This window comes from Salvelinus sp. IW2-2015, linkage group LG4q.1:29, assembly GCF_002910315.2.
Source record: "Salvelinus sp. IW2-2015 linkage group LG4q.1:29, ASM291031v2, whole genome shotgun sequence".
NCBI classification, from domain to species: domain Eukaryota; kingdom Metazoa; phylum Chordata; class Actinopteri; order Salmoniformes; family Salmonidae; genus Salvelinus; species Salvelinus sp. IW2-2015.
The window spans coordinates 2,876,779-2,895,973 of NC_036842.1; positions in this window are offsets into that span (position 1 = coordinate 2,876,779).

Below are 19,195 nucleotides of genomic sequence, written 5' to 3' on the forward strand. Positions count from 1 at the left end.
GCGACCCAATGTACACCTGGCCCACCATCCCACCCTCGATCTGGACTGTCTCTATGACCATGTTCACCTGTACATCGAGACAGTCAAGACTCTCAAGGACGTCGCTTTAAACCGCAGCCCGACCTCTCCACCCAGGAACAGCGGAGCAATCTCCACCCCGCCGAGATCACCGAGACAACACCCCGGACCAGCACCCTGGAACCCCCAGCCACGACCACAGCACCACCAACCTCAATGCCCACCACAGCCAGCGCAACACAGACCAACCCAGCCCAGCTTCAGAGCCACCCAGACGAGGCCTCCCACCCCCCTGCCCCCCACCGGCAGACCCACACTTGGAGGAGCCACAGCCCAGCAGACAGAGCTACGCACAGGCTGTTGAGCGGAGCAACTGGCCCAGCCCCCACCAACCAAATGAGTGACATTAAACAAAAAATGCTGAGTCTACTATGCTCACATTTGATAGCCGAGGGTCATGGTTAAGATGAGCACAAAGAACTCCACCATCCTCACACTACATCCACCCAAAGTGGCATGACACAAATTCTATCTAAATTGATAAAACAAATCACATTTGCATAAGAGTTTACTTTAATTGAAAAAATCCTATTTTAGTTGTTCTTGTTGGATTGTGAATGTTTGTCTCATTTTGAAGGTAAAGGGAAAAAAAAATTTGAAATCTTTTTACGTTGCATGTGTGTAATTTACAAGGTTGAAGTCCTCTGCTTTGGGGCTAAAGAGCAGAAACCCAGACTTCCTGAAAGAAAAAATTGATGATGTTGATATTGTAGTACTACAGGAAACATGGTGCAGAGGGATGTTCCACTGGCTGTCCACTTAGGTTATAGGGAGATATATCATACCATCCACTAAATTAAAAGGAATCAAACAGGAGAAGACTCAGGGGGAATGCTAATATGGTATAAATCTGAAACTAATTAATTCAATCGAATTGATCAAAACAGGAGAATTCTTTATCTGTAAAAAATCAACAAGGAGGCTATCTTGACAGATAAAAACGTCTTCCTCTGTGCCACATAACATTCCCCCTCAGAATCACCCCACTTCAATGAAGAGAGTTTCTCCATTCTAGAGGTGGAAATTAGTCACTTTCAGGCCAAGGCAACATACTGTCTGGTGGAGACCTGAATGCTGAAACAGCAGAAGAAACAAAAACACTATTAACAGTCATGGGATAAACACCTACCAGGAAGCAACAATACTTCCTCCCCACTACCCCCACAGGAAACAAACTATGACAAAGTGAAAACAAAACGGAGTACAGCTCGTGAAAGCTCTGTCGGAAACTGGGTCTGTACATAATCAACGGTAGGCTGAGAGGCGACAACAGCTTACACCATCCCTTGGCAGCAGCACTGTAGACTACTTTCCTCACCGACCTTAACCCAGAGTCTCTCAAAGCCTTCACAGTTCAGCCCACTAACACCTCTCTCAACCACAGTAAAATCACAGTGTATCTGAGAAGAGCAGAACCCAACCATGAAGCATCAACGCCCACATAAAATTGGTAACTAAACAGGCCTAATAGATGGAGTGCAAAACAGTACAGACATCTACCAAAAAGCCAATTAGTAGCCAAAAAATACAATCTCTCCTGGGACAACTTTTTTAGCCTTACATTCTCTTCAGCAATGAAGGTGTAATTTGGCCGTTTGGAACATAAACTTTATATTTGACAAATTAGCCTCTTGGCTAATTAAAGCAAGCATAAGCAAACCAGAAATAACAGATAATGAAAAATGGTTTGATAATGATTGCAAAAATCTAAGAGAGTCATTGAGAAATATATCTAATCAAAAACACAAAAGAACCAGACAACAAAAATATATGCCTTCAATATGGGGAAAACTGAAGCAATACAAACACACCCTAAGAACAAAAAAGGAACAGCACATTAGAAATCAAGCTGGAAGGAATTGAGGAATCCATAGAAATAAACCACTTCTGGGAGATATCGAATAATTAAACAACCTCATCATGAGGAATTGGCTACCAAAATGGGATATGTGGAGAAATCACTTTGCAACCTCTACAGCAATATAACAAAGAGCCCGGAACAAAAAAGATATACAAAAAAAATTACAAATCCTTGAATCAGCAGTCAAAAGACTATCAGAATCCTGTGGATACCCCAATTACAGACGAATAATTATTGCAAAAACTATGCATTCTCCAACCCAAAAAGGCCTGTGGTGCTGATAGTATTTAAATTTAATGATCAAATATACAGACCACCAAATTCAAATTGGCTATACTCAAACTCTTCAACATTATCCTCACTGCAGGTATTTTCCCCAAGATTTGGAACCAGGGATTGATCACACCAATCTATAAAAATGGAGACAAATTTGACCCAAAATAATTACAGGGAATTTGCGTTAACAGCAACTTGGGGAAATTCTCTGCAGTTATTATAAATAGCAGACACATCCTTTCCTTGACGACAACAACGTCCTGAGCAGAAGCCAGATTGGATTTTCAAAAAAAATATCGTACAACAGACCACATTTACACCCTCCACACTCTAATTGATAAACAAGTAAATCAAAACAAAGGCAAAATCTACTCTGTTTTGTAGATTTTCAAGAAAGCATTTGATTCAATTTGGCACGAAGGTCTTTTTTATAAACTAATAGAAAGGTGGTATTGGAGGGAAAACATATGATTTTATTAATCATGAACACAAAAACAAATGTGAGGTTTAAAATTGGCAACAAGCAAACAGACTTCTTTCTCTCAGGGACGGGGGAGTGAACAGGGCTGTTCAATAAGTCCAACACTATTTAACATCTACATTCATGAATTGGCAAAAACCATTTAGAAAGAATCGGGCAGCACTGGTATCACCCACCAACACTGAAATCAAGTGTCTTCTGTACGCAAATGACCTGGTGCTGCTGTCTCCCACTAAAGAGGGTTACAGCAGCACCTAGATCGTCTTATCACAGGTTCTGTCAGACCTGGGCTCTGACTGTTAACCTAAAAAAACAAATAATAAATATAAATAAGGATGAAAATAATATTTCTATTTGGACACAGTTCTATTAGAACACACAAAAAAAACTACACAATATCTAGGACTAAATATCAGCAACACAGGTAGCTTTCACATGGCTGTGAATGAGCTGAGAGACAAGCAAAAGAAAGAGCATTCTATGCCATTAAAAGGAACATCAAATCGAAATTCTAATTAGAATCGTGCTTAAAATTTTCAATCAGTTATAGAACCAATTGCTCTATATGGCAGTGAAGTATTGGTCCAATCTTCTAAAAATGGAATTTACCAAATGGACAAACATCCAATCGAAATCTGCATTAGAGTTTGCCAAGACTGTATTGCAAGTGCAAAGAAAAACTCAAAATAACACATGTAGAGCAGAATTGGGCCAATACCCCCCCATTCGAATAGAAAAAAGAGCCATCAAAATTTTACAACCATCTAAAAACAAGTGACCCCAAAACATTCCATCACACAGCTACAATGTCAAGAGATGAAACAAAGAGAAGAGTCCCTCAGCCAGCTGGTTCGAGGCTTAGTTCACCATCCCAAACCAACCCCATAGAGCCTCGGGGACAGCGCTCAGAAATCTGGCCCAACCAAATCATCACAAAACAAAAAGAAAAAATATATCACTATTGGAAAGACACCACAAAAAAAAATCTAAGTAAACTTCAAAAGCTTATTTGGCTCGAAACAGACAGTACATGGTGGCAGACTATCGGACCACTTGTGACTGATAGAAAACTGAGGAAAACATTGACTAGTACAGACTCAGTGAGCACAGATCTGGCTATAGAGACCGGTCGTCACAGACAAAGCAGGATGCCCAGAGAGGACAGGCTGTGCTCACTCTGCTCCAGGGGAGGTAGAGACAGAGCTGCATTTCTATTACACTGTGGACAAATACTCAGACTTTAAGAGAATATTTATTTCCCAAAATTATAATTCATAACAAAGAATTGCAAACTATAAAAAGATGAAGAAAAAATCTAATATTTATTGGGTGAAAAGCCAAAATGTGCGTTTTGGCAGCCAAATATGTGGTCCTCCTGCCACAACGCTGAGGGACAGCCAGTGAAAAGTGCAAAAGTAATGTCGATAATATTTCCCATCTTGTTTTGTTTTGTCTTTCAAACCATGTCATGGTGTCTTCTCAGTCATGTGACACTGGGTCTACTACCATTGCTTTACATTGTGAAACCTTCTCTGGTCTTTGTGGTTGGAGCTGTGTTTTGAAATTCACTGCTCGACTGAGGGGCCTTACAGATAATTTTAGTGTGGGGTACAGAGATGGGGTAGTCCATGCAACTTATTATGTAACTTGTTAAGCACATACTCCTGAACGTATTTAGGCTGCCATAACAAAGGGTTGAATCACTTATTGACTCAAGACGTTTTCAACTTTTCATTTTTTTAAATTAATTTGTAAACATTTTGAAAAAACATTAATTCTCTTTGACATGATGGGTATTGTCCATTTTAAATTCAGGCTGTAACCACAACAAAAAGTGGGAATAAGTTCAAGGGTGTGAATACTTTCTGAAGGCGCAGTATATTGGGGTATTTACAGTGTGATCGATATATTGATCTACGAGTCTGGTTGTATGATGAAGAGAAGGACCTCCATTATAGAAAGGGCTACGAGAAATCTTCGAAGTTCTCATTTTACAGCCCTTTCAATTTCACCGTCTGTGTGGAATCACAATGCTGCACCGCTCTGCGACCCTTTGTACGCTCCCTCTCTCATTTTCCTCGGTTGTTCGGTATTCCTCTCGTTCGCTATTCTCCCTGCTCAAATAATTCACATGTCCTTGAAAGAGAAGGGCCATTACTTTTTGATGAACACTTCAGCAGAAGGCAGTCTTCAAAAGCATGAGGAGAGAGAGAGAACTTGCAACCACTAAGACATATAAGACAAAGAGCCACAGTCTCTCCAACTAGCTTCACTTTTACTCTGAAGCATTGTCCCTCCCTCCTCTCCAAAGCCTCCTTACTGTAAAGCATGTGGGGGTTCCCATTGAATAATCACCAATATTCCTGGCATCTCCAGGCCTGTTGACACAGTGGAAACAGTGGGCAGAGGCCCCCAGAGAGTCGGCCAGGGATGTTACAGTAGGCCCGTGGCCCAGTGTTCCTGCCTGGCAGTCACCCCCACAGAAGCCCCCCAGAGGCCTCCCTCAAAGCCAGGCTTTTCATCCAGCTCCAGACACCATCCGCCAAACCCACTTATTCCCCAGCAGGGCTATGGCTCTCTGCTAACCAAACCTCTACCCACCCGTTCTCCTGCTGGCACCCAGTCTCCATAGTGGTCCATCCTTATCCCCATGCTGCAAAGTCGGAAACAGCTATTCTCTGAAACATCTGATTTTAACCGCTAAACCTAACTAAAACCCGAACCTCACCGCTAACTTACGCCTAACCCTAACTGAGACCAAAAAGCTGATGTATGTGTCATACATTTTGATCCATAAACCATTTTGACTTTGCTAGCATGAAACACATTTCCAGCCAGTCGCACAGAGGACCCAGAGTCCCCCCCCCCCTCAAGCTAGCCTTCATTTTCCAGCCATCAGCCCCAGCCAGAAGCCCTAGCTCCAGCCACCCCTAACCCCCCCCCCCCCCCCCCCCCCCGCCTCAAATCAGCTAGCAGCCGGCGAGACAGCAACTGCTGATTCGCCATAATCGCACAGCTCACAGGGGGACGTGGATGAGAGTTTCCGACATCAACCGCTGTCTAGAATGTACTTTCTATCAACATTCTCTCCTCTCTTGCTCCGCTTGTCTCCTCTCCCTCGGGCGAGGGGAGGTATTCATTTTTTTTTCATTTCGCTGTTGACTTCATAAGATCACAGACTCTAAATATGATCTTCTTGCTAGTGAGACAAGTATGATGATTTTATGTCCTTAAAAGACTTTCAACTGGCACTAATCCAATGATGTCTAAAAGAATTATATCTATAGGCCTACTGTTGGCTCCCGGGCTCCTTTATCTCTAGCCATGCCAGATACTCCAGGTTTTAAAATGTTGCCATTCTTCTCATATTCGGAGTCGAGAAATAGTTTGTATACCGATCGAGCTGTAAATCTGCTTCTTTTCAACAAGAAGCCATCAAAACGGTGTTTTTCCACTGTGTTTTCCACTGTGATTGTGTTTAAAAAATAGAATGTGTTTGATGACTCCATGGGCTTATCAGAACTGGTTTCTCTTCCACATGCAACCAGTTGGAGATTCCAAACTCCTGCTGTCCGCAGTACATATTCAGTTAAACTAGGCTACAGTATGTTGAGCATGTGAACTAACAGCTTCGGGAATTCATCTGGTTATAATCAATTTCATAGACTACTGAAAAGTATTATTACAATATTTTATGACTGGCCCAAGCCATTTATGACTGGCCAATTGGCATGGATGATTGATTGTACAGGACGGTTTCCAGAAGGTCCCCGGGCCAGCGGACATAAATGTTGAGCCTATTTGGTCTGTGTCACAGACCCAATGTTTTATTTTGTAACTATATAACCTACAGTAGCAGGGTAAAAGAAACACCTGAAACTAAACTCTTTTTTTCCAGGACCCTGTCTTTCAAAGATAATTCGTAAAAATCCAAATGACTTAACAGATCTTCATTGTAAAGGGTTAAACACTGTTTCCCACGCTTGTTCAATGAACTATAAACAATTAATGAAATGCACCTGCGGACGGTCGTTAAAACACTAACAGCTTACAGACGGTAGCAATTAAGGTCACAGATTATGAAAACTTAGGACACTAAGAGGCCTTTCTACTGACTCTGAAAAACACCAAATCAAAGATGCCAGGGTCCCTGCTCATCTTCGTGAACGTTCCATAGGCATGTTGCAAGGAGGCATGAGGACTGCAGATGTGGCCAGGGCAATAATTGCAATGTCCGTACTGTGAGACGCGCTAAGACAGCGCTACAGGGGACAGGACGGACAGCTGATCATCCTCGCAGTGGCAGACCATGTGTAACAACACCTGCACAGGATCGGTACATCCGAACACACACTGCGGACAGGTACAGGATGGCAACAACAACTGCCCAGTTACACCAGGAATGCACAATCCCTCCATCAGTGCTCAGACTGTCCGCAATAGGCTGAGAGAGGCTGGACTGAGGGCTTGTAGGCCTGCTGTAAGGCAGGTTCTCACCAGACATCACCGGCAACAACGTCGCCTATGGGCACAAACCCACCGTCGCTGGACCAGACAGGACTGGCAGTCCAGACAACTGGCTCTTCCTGACGAGTCGCGTTTGTGTCTCACCAGGGTGATGATCGGATTCGCGTTTATCGTCAAGGAATGAGCGTTACACCGAGGCCTGTACTCTGGAGCGGAATCGATTTGGAGGTGGAGGGTCCGTCACGGTCTGGGGCGGTATGTCACAGCATCATCGGACTGAGCTTGTTGTCTTTGCAGACGATCTCAACGCTGGTACCCTTCCTGCAGGCTCATCCTGACATGACCCTCCAGCATCACAATGCCACCAGCCATACTGCTCGTTCTGTGCATGATTTCCTGCAGCAGGAATGTCAGTGTTCTGCCATGGTCAGCAAAGAGCCGGATCTCAATCCATTGAGCAATCTGGGACCTGTTGGATCGGAGGGTGAGAGCTAGGGCCATTCCCCCAGAAATGTCTGGGAACTGTGCAGGTGCATCTCACAGCAAGAACTGGCAAATTGGTGCAGTCCAGAGGAGGAGATGCACTGCAGTACTAATGCAGCTGTGGCCACACCAGATACTGACTGTTACTTTTGATTTTGACCCCCCTTTGTTCAGGGACACATTTTTCAATTTCGTTACACATGTCTGTGGAACTTGTTCAGTTTGTCTCCTTGTTGAATCTTGTTATGTTCACAAATTTACACATGTTAAGTTTGCTGAAAAATAAACACAGTTGACAGTGAGAGGACGTTTCTATTTTTGCTGAGTTCACACGCCCCACATTCTAGTCACGAGGAGAATAAAAACTGTTCAACCAATCCAGTAAATGTAGAAGAGGAGTTACGAGGGAATGTCCCCGTGTTAATATTTCCAGAGGAAACAACATCTGGAGCTAACTAGCAAATCATTGAGGCATAAAGAACTTACAGGGACTGTTGTCCAAGATGTCTGACCATTGCTTTCAACGTAATCTACTCACGTTCCCATACGCCGATTCATGTACCGTCTATATCCGGGTTGCAGTCGAGTCGACACGTCGTCCAAAAACATGGCAGATATTGGACYAATATAAAATGTTAATATCTTCGGGCTGTGAGTGATGGAATCCCTCCGATTTTTGACAACCCTGCTGATGGTGGTAATTATACAATGTGTGGGTCGAATCCTGGAAGWTCATTGGTTAAAAACGTGTTACAGACTTTCCATCTACTGCAATTAAGGGCTCATCTGTAAAAAGCGACCTTGGTCTCAGTATGACTCCCTGACTCACTGCCGTCTAGAAGGCGTGGAATCTGAAGAGATTGGGCGCCTTCGAGCAGATCACTTTTGTCAAGTCTTTCAAAGTGTGTTGCATTATGGGGATAAACATTTTCCGACTTGTGCCTACACGTCAAACTGCATGAACGTTACAACAATCATGTGATCAAAGGTCATGAAGTTTCAACTTCAGACAACTTCAATTTCCTGTAGTTGCTCCTCACCAGCTGCGACTTGCAGCCATCGCCTGCATTATGGGAGGCACTATTTGTCAGCCAATCATTAACCCACGGAAACGGGACCAAAGACGTGACTMAAACAGTTGGCAACTTTGCCGCGATTCATATGTATATACAGTGGAGGTGAWTATGTACAAATAAATGTGATATGTGAGGCTTCTCTCTCCAATTGACAGTACAATGTACACAAATACATTTAGTGTACAAAACATTAGGAACACCTTCCTAATATTGAGTTGCAACCCCTTTTGCCCTCAGAACAGCCTCAATTCGRCGGGGCGTGAACTCTATAAGGTGTCGAAAGCAGGGAGCCCACAGTTGTGTCAAGTTGGCTGGATTTCTTTGGGTGGTAGACCATTCTTGATACACACGGGAAACTATTGAGCATGACAAAAACAGCAGCGTTGCAGTTCTTGACACAAATTGGTGCACCTGGCACCTACTACCATGCCCTGTTCAAAGGCACTATTTTGTCTTGCCCATTCACCGAATGGCACACATACACAATGTATGTCTCAATTGTTCTCATCCTTRTTTAACCTGTCTCCTCCCCTTCATATACGCTAATTGACGTGGATTTAACAAGTGACATCAATAAGGGATCATAGCGTTCACCTGGATTCACCTGGTCAGTCTATGTCATGGAAAGAGCAGATGTTCCTAATGTTTTGTACATTCAGTGTATATTTACAGTTTGTTAGTGCGTGATATGGGGGTTGTAGACATGTTTATCACGACATTACAAAGAAAGATTTTTATAAATAATGGCAACGCTGCAATGTTGCACTGAGCCTAGCTGTTGGAAAAACCACGTCAGTGTCCGACTTTCGGCTGTAGCAGATGCTCTTCCCACGACTTCACACTTCGACTTTCATCTGCTGTCGACAGATTCAGGCGTACCACTCAAACATGCCCATTACTTGCTAGCAGGTGGCCTAGGGGCATGGGGTTACCATGTTGATGGACATAAACAAACAGCCCTGTCAAACAGAGATGCTAGCTTGCTAGTTTCAGTGTCTGCTACAACTCATAAATACAATATCTGCAATAGCCAGGGTTGCTGGAGAAACACTGMTTGGGCCCTTTGCTCCACTAATAAGACAACGGGAAAGTCAAGTAAGTCAAATAACTAAATTAAAATGCTGATGGTTCCAGTTATGGCTGTCCCCAGAACAAGAACAAAATAAGATCCAGTGCTTTATCTGTCTGGATGTTTTCAATGAACCAGTCACCACCAGATGTGGACACAAACTTTGCATGGCTTGTATCAATGAATAGRGTGATAGCGCATGACCGTATCAATGTCCAACATGTCAGGATAAATACCTATTAGAAGATCAAAGCTAGTTGTTAACACAGCAATAAGATAGAGATGGTGTTCGTGTATTTAAAGCAGGAGGAAGTGTTTGGACGCGGCTCACAGCCCCGGTCTTGGTCCTGATCTTGGTGAGCGTGGCAGACCTGGGAGATTACAGGGGTGGCGGGTAACCTAGTGGTTGAGAGTGTTGGGTCAGTAACCAAAAGGTCGCTGGTTTTAGTCCCCAAGCCAGCAATTTGGGAAAATCTGCCGTTCTGCCCTTGTACATGGCAGTTAACCCCCCCGAGAACACCTGGGCGCCGACAACATGGAGGTTGATTAACACAGCCCCCCCCCCCCCCCCAACCTCTCTGATTCAGTGGAAGACACATTCCGTTTGAATGCATTCAGTTGTGCAACTGACTAGGTGTCCCCTTTCCCTTAAAATACTTGAAATATTCAAGCAAACAAGAACAACTCATACTTTTTCAAATATGTACTGTATTTGGGATGTTACTGGTGTGTCACTTTCTAGCGGAGCCTGATCTTAGTCGGACGTGTTCACCTAAAGACTTGTGGGAGAGTTGGCAGAGAAGAGGGTAAGTATGGGGAGGAATATTTGTGTGATACACAGAGCTGAGTAGGAAGCAGCAGTATGCAGGTAACGGGATGCAGCTGTGTCCCGCATTACTAAGGACATTTGTAGCTATATGATTTCGAGCACCTATCCAATGTCAGATTTTTAAATATGTCTATAATTTTTCTTAAAAGTGTTTTGTACTTGTCTAATGGCTTTATATTTTTCAGGTGTTCCTCAGCAGTTTGTCATTTGTTACAGTGTTTGTATCAGGAATTATACAAATTGCTCAACAACAACAACATCAATTCTGCTCTAATACAGTTAAATGGCAGAGGCCTTCTGTCCAGTTTCTGAAGGCCTWGCRAATGGCTWGCTGAGCTAGCTAGWTTTTTCTARGCAGAGACTACCAAACCAAATCCTGATWGGWTAATTTTTTCTATTCAGTATTAACCCTTCTCTTTCCAACACAAAMAGAAGAGATGAGATCAGAAAACCGTTACAACTATTGTAAAGATTATATAGTAATTCAAATGAAATGTGATTTTTTATAAATCCGTAGGCCTTCTCTGACGGCCTAGAAGGCCCTGACGGTTCCCCACTGAGGCTACCCATGAACTATTAACATGAAAATGTCATTTTAAAGTCTACTAAATAAAAGCCTAGTACTAAATGACCTGTAAACAAAAGTGAGTTATCACAAAATATAAAATGCACAACCAAATTGTTCATCAGACATTTGGAATGGGATTCAGGGATGGCCACAATTGCTCTTGACGAGCCACAGGGTTATGCATACTCTTTTTGTTCAAGCCCAGTGCTACAACACCTGATTCTACTACTCGGCTGTTCATCAAGACCTCATCTGTTAARCAAACGCTTGAGTAGTACTAGAATCAGGTGTGGTAGAACTAATAATGCACATCCATCCTACAACTTTTTGGTTTGCGACCTCTCTCGTTTTCCTCAGTGCTTGCTATTCCTCCTCTGCTCKTTGAAAGGGAAGATCCATTACTTTTTAAAGAACACTTCAGAGAAGGSACCCTTCAATAGATGGAGGGCTGAGAGAGCGAGAGAGAGAGAGAAATGTAAGGCAGAGAGAGAGCAAAGTCTCTCTCCATTCCACACTTTCTTTACCTCACATACCTCTGAGTGTTCCCTTGTTAAAAAAAATGCACTGTCCTCCCTTCTCTCCAAAGCTCTTACTGTAATTAGTATGTAAGGGGTATATTTTGTATCAGGCACATGCACAGATAGAGGTCTACCTGTGCCTGAGCACCTACCCCTTTGCCCTCCCACTCGCCAAGTGCTCTTTTGGGTGGTGGTATGATATATTTTTTGGTGTACAGTTTTTTTTCGTTGTTGTTCTGAACCKACTGCCCGCAAGTCGTCGTCACGTCATCGTGTTCACCACCCCCACGGCGTCCGGCGCCTGTTGGTCTGCCCTGGAGCTTGGAAATGGTCAGTTGCGCCCGTTTCCCGGTCTGCCAACGGAGATTGCGAGCGCGCGGTACCAAAAACGTGCATGTCTTGAGATGCACGAGTGTGTGTAGCAAGCTACCTATTTTAAATATCAAGAGTGCTGCCACAGTAGCTGCAGCATCACATTTGATTAACACTTGATAACACTTGATTTATATCATCATCAACATTCGGTCTGGTTGGCTGATAAGCGCAACAGAGAGAGGCAGAAAGGCACAGAGAGGAACAGCCGCATCTGTGATTTTCCGACCCAACTCCATCCTTTCTTCAGTCGGGAGTTGAACATGTATCAGCAGCAGCAACAGTGGTAGTCGACTCCAGCTAACCAGGCCGACTAAAATATCTACACAGGTCACAAGCCAACCAGCCATATCATGAGTTAGACAATTATGAATATTATATTATGAAATTATTTCGGAGCATTGACGATAAATCACAATCAGCAGAACAAATAATTGAGCTAGCTAACTAGCAGATTTACATCAACCATCAATGATCAGCTGACAGCCCATCCTCTTTTCCCGATGTCAATCATGTCTTTAGGAGGCAACTAGATTGCTTACAATMTTTGATGAGTGAGTGTGTTGTTGCAGAAATAAATAGGCCTATGCAAATAAAAGCTGTTGGTATGTTATGAATAAAAAAAAATCATTTTGTGCACCTGCCCCCTGAAACGTCTGTGGAGAGCCCTGATTTGAATAATCCCTAAAATGCTTGGCATCTCCAGGCCTGTTGACACAGTTGAAAGAGTGGGGCAGAGGCCCCAGAGAGTGGGCCAGGGATGTTAGCAGTAGGCCCATAGCCCAGTGTKCTGCCCTGCCAGTCAGCCCCACAAAAGCCCCCCAGAGGCCTCCCTCAAAGCCAGGCTTTCATCCAGCTCCAGACACCATCCGCCAAACCACTTATTCCCCAGCAGGGCTATGGGCTCTGCTGCTAACCAAACCTCTACCACCTATTCTCCTGCTGGCCGAGTCTCCAGTGGTCATCACTATCCAGCCATGTTATAGAACTCGAATTACTATTTATCTCCCCCAAAAATGATAGTTTTAACCACCTAACCCTAACTTCAAACCTACTCTGAAGATGGTGCCGGAGGGGATGGTTGCTGTTTTATGGGCTCTTAACCAACCCTGCTATAATTATTTATTATTTTGCATTGTTTGTAACTTATTTTGTACATAATGTTGCTGCTACTGTCTCTTATGATCGAAAAGAGCTTCTGGACATCAGGACAGCGATTATTCACCTTGAACTGGATGAAAAAAAATTATTTAATGAGTCGGACGAGAGGGATTTACTCCAGACACCTGACAAGGCCCTCATCCCCGTCATTTGCAGGAGAAAGAGACAGAGATATTGCGGAAGGAGATCGGGATGCCTTGTAAGGATCCGGCGATGAGTAGCTATTCCGCCTTTGCCATTGGTACTATTGGCCAACGTACAATTGTTGGATAATAAAGTGGACGAACAACAAGCATGTATATCCTACCAACGGGACATTAAAAACTGTAATATCTTATGTTTCACCGAGTCGTGGCTGTAAACAACAGCTGGTGCACGATATCTAAGGAAGTCTCGAGGTTTTGCTTGCCTAAGGTAGAGTATCTCATGATAAGCTGTAGACCACACTATCTACCTAGAGAGTTTTCATCTATATTCTTCATAGCTTTCTATTTACCACCARAAACCGATGCTGGCACTAAGACCGCACTCAATGAGCTGTATACGGCCATAAGCAAACAGGAAAAGTGTCTGGGGACTTTAATGCAGGGAAACTTAAATCCTRCTTACCTCATTTCTACCAGCATGTTAAATGGGCAACCAGAGGGATAAAAAAACTCTAGACCACCTTTACTCCACACACAGAGACGCGTACAAAGCTCTCCCTCGCCCTCCACTTGGCAAATCTGACCATAATTCTATCCTCCTGATTCCTGRTTACAATCAAAAACTAAAGCAGGAAGCACCAGTGACTCGGTCAATGAAAAAGTGMTCAGATGAAGCAGATGCTAAGCTACAGAACTGTTTTGCTAGCACAGACTGGAATATGTTCCAGGATTCTTATGATGGCATTGAGGAGTACARCACATCAGTCACTGGTTTCATCAATGTGCATCGATGACGTCGTCCCCACAGTGACTGTACGTACATACCCCAACCAGAAGCCATGGATTACAGGCAACATCCGCACTGAGCTAAAGGGTAGAGCTGCCGCTTTCAAGGAGCGGGAATCTAACCCGGAAGCTTATAATAAATCCCGCTATGCCCTCAGACAAACCATAAAACAGGCAAAGCATCAATACAGGACTAAGATCAAATCGTACTACACCGGCTCCGACGCTCGTCGGATGTGACAGGGCTTGCAAACTATTACAGACTACAAAGGGAAGCACAGCCGCGAGCCTACCAGATGAACTAAATTACTATGCTCGCTTCGAGGCAAGTAACTCTGAAACATGCATGAGAGCATCAGCTGTTCTGGATGATCACACTCTCCGTAGTCGATGTGAGTAAGACTTTAAACAGGTCAACATTCACAAGGCTGCAGGGCCAGACAGATTACCAGAACGTGTACTCTGAGCATACGCTGACCAACTGGCAAGTGTCTTCACTGACAGTTTCAATCTCTCCCTGTCTGAGTCTGTAATACCAACATGTTTCAAGCAAACCACCATAGCGTTCTTGGGCACAGGGACTAAGGTAACCTGCCTAAAAGACTACCGACCCATAGCACTCACGTCTGTAGCCATGAAGTGCTTTGAAAGGCTGGTCATGGCTCACATCAACACCATTATCCCAGAAACCCTAGACACACTTCATTTTGCATACCGCCCCAACAGATCCACAGATGATGCAATCTCTATTGCACTCCACACTGCCCTTTCCCACCTGGACAAAAGGAACACCTATATGAGAATGCTATTAATTTACTACAGCTCAGCGTTCAACACCATAGTGCCCTCAAAGCRCATCACTAAGCTAAGAACCCTGGGACTAAACACCTCCCTCTGCGACTGGATCCTAGACTTCCTGATGGACCGCCCCCAGGTGGTAAGGGTAGGTAACAACACATCTGCCACGCTGATCCTCAACACGGAGACCTGGCCGTGTGGTGCCAGGACAACAACCTCTCCCTCAACGTGATCAAGACAAAGGAGATGATTGTGGACTACAGGAAAAGGAGGATCAAGCACACCCTAATTCTTATCGATGGGGCTGTAGTGGAGCAGGTTGAGAGCTTCAAGTTCCTTGGTGTCCACATCCCCAACAAACTAACATGGTCCAAGCACACCAAGACAGRCGTGAAGAGGGCACGACAAAACCTATTCCCCTTCAGGAGACTAAAAATATTTGGCATGGGTCCTCAGATCCTCAAAAGGTTCTACAGCTGCACCATCGAGAGCATCCTGACTGGTTACATCACTGCCTGTAGCAGCAGCGTACATTTACGCTGCTGCTACTTTCTGTTTATTATCTATGCATAGTCACTTTAATAACTCTACCTACATGTACATATTACCTKAATTACCTCGAACAACCGGTGCCCCCGCACATTGACTCTGTACCGGTATCCCCCTGTATATAGCCTCGCTATTGTTATTTTACTGCTGCTCTTAATTATTTATTACTTTTATTTCTTTTTTTTAAATGTATTTTTCTTAAAACTGCATTGTTGGTTAAGGGCTTGTAAGTAAGCATTTGACTGTAAGGTCTACTACACCTGTTGTCTTCAGCGCATGTGACAAGTACATTTTGATTTGATTTGACATTACCCCTAACTTTACCCTTAACCCTAACTGAGACCAGAAATGTATGTATGTGTTCATACTTTATAATGATATTGAAAATGTTGACTTTGCAGCATGAAACCATCTCCAGTCAACCCCACAGAGACCCCGGAGACCCTGAAAGACAGCCTTTCGTCCAGGCTGCCAGCCCCAGCTTCAACTCCAGCCTCCCTCCACAGCCGCCAGCCCCAACCTCAACTCCAGCCAGGCAGCCATAAGCCTCCCCACCACCCAGCCCCTCATTCACCATAGTTGCACAGAATTGACATTAGATGAGAGTTTCTGATATAACGTTATGTAGAATGTCTCTTTCTCTTAACATCTGTCAATCTCTATGCTCATCTCACTAGGATGAAAGGGGAGGTATTGGAATTCATTTCAGTTTATGAGCTACTTTCTTTATTTTTTACTTCACCTCTGTGTGATTGTTAAATGGGAAAAAAGCATGTCAATGGATCCCCAAGGGTCTGTGCTTCTGCTTGTTATTCACGTCTATAATATCTTTAYGAGATGTAGCCTAAAGACGAGATAGTAAACAACAGCAAGGTGAAAGGTGAACGAATGACAGAGTGAGATGTCATGCTGCAGGACTGGGGGATCTCCCCGATCCTATCCTCACACAAAGAGGGGGTCAAATGTCAAAWGCCCCCAGCCCCAACCGTGGTGCCCTCCCAGCTCACCCTCCTTTTATCTTCCAGACAAGTGGTGACCCCAAATGTTGTTGTCTGGCAGTCAATGCCTCTCATCCCGCTCTTACAAAAGACAACAGAATGACACAGGTTACACAGACAGCTTCATCAGTCTCCACTGGCTGCATTCCTCTTGTTGCGCATGCTTTCATGTAAGCTGTTTGGAGAGTCTCTCGCTCTCTCGCTCTTGCCTGCAAGTGGAGTCACACGAATAGTTTCCCAAAAATTCCAGGAAACAAAACGAGGTGTATAACGTCACATATGAGGAGCTCATGGCGAATCTGCTGTCCCTCTAGAACGGAACTCTCACCACGATGACCACGTCAGAACGGAAAGCAGAGTCATTCATCACCTCAAATATTCTGCACAAACTAGTTATTCAACTTTCCTTTTTTGAAAGACCTTCCACATTGAAGTAAAATCWATTTCCTTGTGGAGTAATTCCCCACACCGGAGTTTTATACCAAGTTTTGATACGTGTCATAATTGCTTTTTCACGCTTGCCAGAGAAATATAACTTTTAACTGAAGATGGGTTCAAATAATTCAGTTCTATGCTCAGCATGTCAGATCAGCTTTTTGAAAGGAGCTCCTCTTCCAAACTGACAGGAGCGCAGAGCGTTTTACTGTACGTGCACACCACGCACACCACTGCCTGCCTGTCTTGAGTAACCCATGTGTCTCATGCCCTCCTTCATTGACTGCTTAAACATTTATGAGCTGGTGAGAGTCTACTGTGAGTCCATCAATTTAGGTACCTGAGTATTGAGGTTATTGCCCATATCTGATGAAGGCYGATGCGCATGTGGATATAATAAACCACAGTTGTCGACTGCTGCTGCTATCTTGAACAGGTCTATCTTAAAAAAAGAAATGACATCTCACTGAGACTAACCTGTATCAACAAAGGTTAGATTAAACAAAACATTGAGATATTGTATTTCTCTGATATAAACACACACCAGCGTATACAACATATTCCATATGAAAACAATACCAAAAGCCTGTTACATACAGTACATGACTATACTACCTGCCTGTTATTCCAAYGTCAAATGTGTTGTCACGTTCCTGACCTTATTTCCTTTGTTTAGACTTTGTTTAGTTGGTCAGGACGTGAGCTGGGTGGGTATATTCCATGTTATGTGTTTTCATTGGTTTAGGYTTGTCTAACTAGCCTGATATGGTTCTCAATCAGAGGCAGGTGTTTTACGTTGTCTCTGATTGGGAACCATATTTAGGTAGGCTGTTCTCACTGTTTGTTTGTGGGTGATTGTTRCTGTTTCTTTGTTRTCTAGATTCACATGTTCAGGACTGTAGCGTCGTTGGTTTKGTTTTGTTTATTGTTTTTGTTCGTGTTGAATAAGTGTTCGAATAAATATGGATACATACCACGCTGCAATTTGGTCCTCCTCTCCTTCAACCAACGACGAGAGTCGTTACATGTGTACTCCAAAGCCCCAGGTAGAACCAGATAAACACAACCATAAACATCTAGATAACTTCCTTATATATAACCACCAAATAGGTGTACAGTACATACTGTCATGTATAGAACTTTGTGTTATTCCAAGGTCATACAGTGTGTATTCCAGAGTCCCATGCAGAGCCAGATGGAGATGGGATGATTCGGGGGTTCTCAGAGCGAGGCCGAAGCACAGCCCCCTGAGAAAACAGCATGTAGCTGCTCCACAGGCTACGACACTAACATGGCTAATTAACAGCTAACAAAGATGAGTTTGCATAATATTAGAATTGTAAAATAATATACACCTTTCAATGAACGGCATCATTATCAATGAAAATGTAGTTGTTGTTCTGTCTGTTGATGGCTGAGCGGGGCTGCATCTGTTCTGGACCTTGTGAGTCGTGTTATTTAACGCTTTTTGAACAGCTTTATAATGGAGCCTTTAAAGGCGCTGACAGAGAATAACAGACAGTGAARAAACGTTAACTGTTGTCTCGAAGACAAGAGAGACTTTCTCAGGGGACCATATAAGTAGTTTGGGAATTCACCGGTGTGTTATAAATGTATAGATCTGACCATCTAAAAGTATGTAAAAAAAACCCAGAGTATGATGGACCATGAAAGGCTCTTGATTGGTGGACGTGCCTGGCCCGAGATGGGTTGAATCCTTCTGTGAAGGTCTCTGGATCTCATCCCGACAGAGGATGTTGTGACCATGCAGGAGTCGTTCTTTGAGGGCTCAGCGATGGTCCACTGACCTCAGTGTGCTTGGTATTTATGGGCGCTCTGACATACCACTGGCGTGTCCTGCCGGTGAGGCCGTGAGACGCCAGTATGAGGAAGTTGGGTCCGTGTTGCCACGCGAGAACATGGTGAGGTGTCAATTGAATTCACGGGAATCAATTATCCACAGGTGGACAACAGTCAATTGTAGAAACATCTCAAGGATGATCAATGGAAACAGGTCGCACCTGAGCTCAATTTCGTGTCTAATAGCAAAGAGTCTGAATACTTATGTAAATAGGTATTTCTGGGGGGTTTTCTTCTAAAACCCTGTTTTCGCTTTAACGTTATGGGGTTTGTGTGTAGATTGATGAGGGAAAAGGTAATTTAATCTGTTTTAGAATAAAGCTGTAACGTATCAAAATGTGGAAAAGTCAAGGGGCCTGAGCACTTTCCGAATGCACTGTATGT